Raw genomic sequence first — 6036 nt, 5'->3', positions numbered from 1 at the left:
GTGTGTGTGTGTGTGTGTGTCGGCTGGCCGCGGTGCAGGGCACTCCCCTGCGCTCCTCTCTGCTAGCGACTGGATGCGGGATGCGCAGGGCGGAGAAAAGGAGCCGCGCCGCTGATTTGACAGTCAAACGAGGGCTGGAGCCCAGGACGCACCTGTATGGAAATCCGGACACGCGCGGAGGCTGAGCAGAGGCAGGAAACACGCAAATGAGGACACGTGCCCAAGGGAAAACTATTTCAGATGACCCGAGATGTCGGTTTCTGTTGAAACTATAAAGGCTGCTATGTAGGGTACAGCAGATTCCCCAGAGAAATCTCCGGTAAAATTAGAAATGTGAGGTTAAAGACCATTCACAAAAAGAAAACTCGGTCAATTTGGTTGACACCCATCAGTGTTATATCTACTCACTGTGCTGTAAAGACTAACGTGTCTGGAGGTGTGAAACCTGATTCTTCCCTGAACATCTCTTATGTAAATGCAGGCTGTTTTTAGGTGTAATTATGTAGCGGTGTAACAATGCTGTCAAAGGCACAATCTTTGAGCCAAATGTCAAAACAATATTTGGACCTCCCAAATTTAAGCTAATAAAACAGATTAAAAGTTGTCCTAGTTTTGTTTAACACTAGTTATAGGGGAAATACATCCCTCTAATAACCTAACTCCCATTTGTAACTGGAAACTCTTATGTAGATAATGTAAATATATCCTGAAAACGAGTGGTGTCAACTAATTCCACGTTGTGATCACACATCTTAAGACAAGCATGTCTGGCCAACTGGACCATACAATTCACATCTTTTAAGTTAGTCTTTTCTAGCCAGTAGACTAACTTTTATAAGCCACATTATGGTTATAAATACATCAAACGCATATATAAAACACAACAGTACCACAGTTTCCAAGTACAACAGACCAGTGAGAGAATGGTTAACTGAATTACTGTTTATTCAACAAATACAAGGTGACCGTTCGATGCAATAGCTTGATTATACAAAACCCCCATTACTTTCTGAGTATTAAATGGTTGTTTCTTCATTCAGGTTTGCTGCGTTGGAAACAGTTTTCTGGCCAGTAACGCAAGGCACCTGGAAAGAGACAACTACAGATCAGACTGGAACAATCTGACAAACAGAAATATGATAATTGTAGCCTCAGATAAAAGTTAGAATGAAGAGCTGAGAGCTCCCATACACACAGACGTACCATTAAAATAACTAGATCAAATCATCAGCAGGATCACAGAGTTACTTCTGTATTTGTCGAGTCATGAATCGACCTGTAAAAGAGAAAATCGGTTTTAATTCACATAAACATACTGTAAGTCTACTGCAGGAGCCTCAGAATAAAGTTAGAATCAGGAGCTGGAGTACAGCTCTCATAGTAGGTGTCAGAAAAGTTATTTGATATTGTCATCACAGGCTACACGTTATTCAAATGCTGACATACTGCAGGGACTCACCAGCTCTTAAACCCAGTGAGGTCCTGGTCAATAAGAGATTTGATCTCAGGACCATCTAAAAGCACAGCGGCATCAGAGCTTTGTCCAGACAGCTCGGACGTTTTCAGTCTCCTTGTTCTTACCTGTAACATTAGGGGGAAAACGTTAGTGAAAATGGACAATTATGAGGCGAAGACTGTACCAATACTTTTTACTGAGCCTCAGAATAAAGTTAGAATCAGGAGCTGGAGTACAGCTCTCATAGTAGGTGTCAGAAAAGTTATTTGATATTGTCATCACAGGCTACACGTTGTTCAAATGCTGACATACTGCAGGGACTCACCAGCTCTTAAACCCAGTGAGGTCCTGGTCAATAAGAGATTTGATCTCAGGACCATCTAAAAGCACAGCGGCATCAGAGCTTTGTCCAGACAGCTCGGACGTTTTCAGTCTCCTTGTTCTTACCTGTAACATTAGGGGGGGAAACGTTAGTGAAAATGGACAATTATGAGGCGAAGACTGTACCAATACTTTTTACTGAGCCTCAGAATTAAGTTAGAATCAGGAGCTGGAGTACAGCTCTCATAGTAGGTGTCAGAAAAGTTATTTGATATTGTCATCACAGGCTACAAGTTAATAAAAAACAGAGGGACTGCAGGGACTCACCAGCTCTCAGACCCAGTGAGGTCCTGGTCAATAACAGACTTGATCTCAGGACCACCTGAAACAAAGCGACCTCACATCTTTGTCCAGCCAGCTCGGATGGTTTCAGTCTTCACATTCTTACCTGTAACAGTGAGGGAATACGTTAGTGAAAATGGACAATTATGATGCGAAGACTGCACTGATAACTGAGCCTCAGAATAAAGATAGAATCAGGAGCTGGAGTACAGCTCTCATAGTAGGTGTCAGAAAAGTTATTTGATATTGTCATCACAGGCTATAAGTTAATATAAAAAAAAAAAAAAAAAAAAAAAAAACTGCAGGGACTCACCAGCTCAGACCCAGTGAGGTCCTGGTCTTCCGACTGCTCAAACACAGCATTCATCCCTCAGTCTCCCCACTCTCACCTGCACCAGATTCAACTGCAAGACAAAAAAATTACATAAGTTTTAAAAATCAAATGGAGCCCTAGATGTTTTTAAAATGAGGAGCTGCCGTTGAGCTCTCATAAGGTGTAGGAAAAAGGTTGTGTGGCATTACTGGCTGTGAAACATGAAGATTACATGTGGGTTGGAAGTCAAAACCATTTACGATCGATAGTGTGGGCAAGTCACCAGGACACTACATATTAGAGCTGTCAATCTTCCTCTATAATACTATTCGAATTCCATTTGATATATTTTTTTTAATATTCAAATATTTAATGCTCAATTGCAGCCTGTTAAATAACGTACTACTCAGGCTCATGCATTGTCAATGCCATTATAAGCATGTGGTTGTTGTTACACGTTATGTCCCCTAGAGGGACTTCTAACATTAGCCTGGCCTTGAGGCGACCTGCACGCAACTTTGTTTACATTCATTTTCCACCACGAGTGCACAGCAACAAACACAAATCAACAGAGAACTCTGTAATGAAACGTTATCTAACAAGTGTAGTGAAGTGGCTCCGTTGTAAAGGCTAACGGTGCTCGGTTAGCACAATATCATCATGTTAGGAAGCACAGCCGAAACGATTTGTCATAAACTAGGTAAGTAACAAACGATGCTAACTGCATTAATAACCAAGCCAAACCGTGCTATCACTATTTTAGCGATTTATAAGCAACCCGTTTCCAGCAGATTGTCACGTTACTGAGAATACAGCTGTAAGAAGGTAATATGACGTGGAAGCTAATTTACAGCTGTAGGGCAGTTAACATAAACTTTAGCTTTCTCCATGAAGCTCCCAGCTAAGCTAACGTTACTATACCTCGCGACGCAGTTAGGAAACCAGAACGAGCTAGCTAACTTAACCTAAGCATTTTGGCTCGGTGGATGTCGATTTTAAAGTCATGTTAAAACTATTTCCCGTCCTTACGATTTCTAGCCGCAGCCTGTCACTCCCCCGTGTACTAACGTTACTCGGTACGTAACGTTAGCTCCGTAATGTTGCTTAGACCTCACAATGCCTTGTTTCTCACTCCCGCTAAGTTATTGTTCATATGACATGAATCACACATGCGGGTAGGCCATGGCGAGAAGGAAGATTAGCTAGCGTGCGTATATATATATATATATATCACATTCGAATAGTATTGATTTTTTTTACTATTCGAATTTCGGTATTCGTTCCAACAGCCCTACTACATATTAAGTAGTAACAGTAAATCTTATCCTTTAATGTATTCACATTGCACTTAATGATGCAGATTAACTCACATCTGCTTTTATCCAGTGGAGGCCATCTTTAAGGCAAATTTATTTTCCAGTTTCTTCATCTCAACCGTGACTTGCATTTTGACTTAATGCAAGTCATCCAGGCAGGCATCAGCTCCAGCAGGCCTCCATGTGGCTAACTAGAAAGATGGAAGAAAAGGCAAGGGTCATGAATAAATTCCGACACCAGTTAAGATATTTTCAGCCATTTCATTTCCGCACAACTTGGACAATAAACACATGCTTTTAAGTCCCTGTTCCAAAACTCCCATGTCCAACCTATTACAGTAACGTTAGGCATCAAAAGACACGATTTTAATAGTCTACTGCAATTCAGACATAACATTTTCAGGTAACGTTACTTAACGCAATGTGAGGGATAACGTCGACCGATTCGAAAGGCCATTATTCAACACCCAATTCTTATGCGAGAAAATTAAACTAAGATAGGGCTGAAATGTGAGACGCGACCTAGCAAAGACTTGTTCTGTGGAATAAAGTTAGATTCCTTATTAAAATATTCATAGTTAATATTCCAAATCACTTTTTTTTCCTCCGTTTTATAAGTGGAAACACCACGTGGCAGCTCTGGCCCTTGCAGAACCTCTGCACGTGTTGCTGTTCAGACCAACGTGGTAAATTAAGTTAGTATACAAGGTCCTCCTTATGTTAGCAACACAACACTCACCGGTCAGACTTCTTTCGGATAAAGTGGCCCGCTCGGTTTGTCTTTGCTGCCAGGGGTAACGTTAACGTTTGGAGACACCGCTGAAGAGTGAAATGAGGGTTCATCTCTTCTGTCGTGCCGTATGCGGAGGACTGATGAACCAGAGGACGAGAGCATGGCTGTATGGACAAGAGGCCAAAATGAACATATACGGCTTCCGTCTAACGGAAATCCCTCCCCTTTCTGGCCTTTGTTAGCTAGCTAATTAGCTAACGTTACCTAATATGTCAATGAACGTTACACATCGCTAGCTAGCTAACTGTTAGCTAGCTACATCGTTCGTCGGACGTTTTGAAAAGCGGACAAATAGTTACAGGATGTTCAAGCCATGTTATTTGCTTATTTGACCAACGTTAATGTACTGGACACTATTATCTGAACAACTAGTCATTTTAATAAAGATAAAACAACTCTGATTTTGTTAGCATTGAACAAAACATATACCGTGAATCTTCTTCTTCGTGTAAAATGATGTCAGTTTAGCCGCTCCTAGGCGTGTTACTGCCCTCCTCAGGAAGTCACTTTAACGACCATGTTCTTCTTGGTTCATTTTCCAAGAGTGTACGGCTGGACTCATTTCTCACCCTAAAACTGAAAACTACTTTTGCGATCAAATGTAGTTCCTATAGGCTAATTTTCCCTTAGGGTAAAGGCTTAGCCTATATATTTTAACAGAATCTCTCACCATAACAATACCTGGCTTTTTAAACCTGTGGTTGCAGAGAATAGTGTCACCCTTGCTTCTCATTTTCCCATACCATAAATCTAAAGTCCAGACACAGAAGCTACGTGAAAGCCTCATGGTAGTTGCAGTTTTTGAATGCTACCAAAATAATAGTCATTGATGTTGGTTAAAATGGGGAAATGTTGATTTATTTATTTATTTACAGTAGTGTGTAGCAATCTGCTAAGAAAATGAACAACACAAAATGCCAGTATAATATTCAGCACTTGGCCTATCTGGATAGCTTTGAAACCCTGAACCCAAATGTGCAACTGCATGTAAATAAATAAAAAAGACCTATCTATGGGCTTACCCCCTTCATAGACAGTATATAAACTGGACCAACAGATCCCGTTGCTCTGGACGGAGACCAGTGAAGGATATTAGAAGCACTTTTCCGGTGAGCGCTGAGCGTTACTGCGCAGCAGCAGCCTCTAACTGAGAGAGATGACGTAAATGTGACGTGAGCAACCTGTCTGAAAGTTGTAAGTATTCTGGTAGCTGTGCCAAGAGAAATCTCAATCATTCCCAATCTTGCTGAAACGGAGAGCGTAGGTATATGTAAGGAGCTGACATGGACACAAGCTAATTATTGCTAACTAAAATGCTAGTTAACATTAGTAATTAAACTTAAACAGCTAATGTAAGTCGAAACTGCCTGCCAGCTTCTCCTGTACTATACGGTAATTCCTCTACTACATGACAGTAAGTCGCGTGGTTATGACACAATCGTTAGCCTATTTTTATAAAAACGTCTGCTACGGAGCCATAACGTGAGGTATAAGG

At 41.2% G+C, this 6036-nt stretch overlaps 1 long non-coding RNA gene and 4 other non-coding genes across 6 annotated transcripts; all 5 read right to left on the bottom strand.

Moving 5' to 3' along the window:
* Positions 1-927: 927 nt before the first annotated feature.
* Positions 928-4551, bottom strand: LOC144526441 (uncharacterized). 2 transcript variants are annotated; one of them, XR_013502757.1, is made up of 6 exons: positions 4488-4551; positions 3803-3939; positions 2433-2523; positions 2105-2225; positions 1204-1276; positions 928-1085 (listed from the first exon to the last, which is right to left on the bottom strand). It is a non-coding gene; the product is annotated as an uncharacterized LOC144526441 (long non-coding RNA). The 2 variants fall into 2 exon arrangements; XR_013502756.1 differs by lacking the exons at positions 928-1085; positions 1204-1276 and adding exons at positions 1455-1581; positions 1782-1903.
* Positions 1333-1421, bottom strand: LOC144512082 (small nucleolar RNA SNORD60). Its single transcript, XR_013500961.1, has one exon. It is a non-coding gene; the product is annotated as a small nucleolar RNA SNORD60 (small nucleolar RNA).
* On the bottom strand, positions 1655-1743 carry LOC144512074 (small nucleolar RNA SNORD60). The gene has a single exon (XR_013500960.1). It is a non-coding gene; the product is annotated as a small nucleolar RNA SNORD60 (small nucleolar RNA).
* On the bottom strand, positions 1978-2066 carry LOC144512070 (small nucleolar RNA SNORD60). The gene has a single exon (XR_013500959.1). It is a non-coding gene; the product is annotated as a small nucleolar RNA SNORD60 (small nucleolar RNA).
* Positions 2292-2380, bottom strand: LOC144512064 (small nucleolar RNA SNORD60). Its single transcript, XR_013500958.1, has one exon. It is a non-coding gene; the product is annotated as a small nucleolar RNA SNORD60 (small nucleolar RNA).
* Positions 4552-6036: the final 1485 nt, after the last annotated feature.

This window comes from Sander vitreus, chromosome 2 (assembly GCF_031162955.1).
Source record: "Sander vitreus isolate 19-12246 chromosome 2, sanVit1, whole genome shotgun sequence".
Taxonomy (NCBI): domain Eukaryota; kingdom Metazoa; phylum Chordata; class Actinopteri; order Perciformes; family Percidae; genus Sander; species Sander vitreus.
Note: the sequence above shows the minus strand (reverse complement) of the source record. Positions and strands in the feature narration are given on the sequence as shown.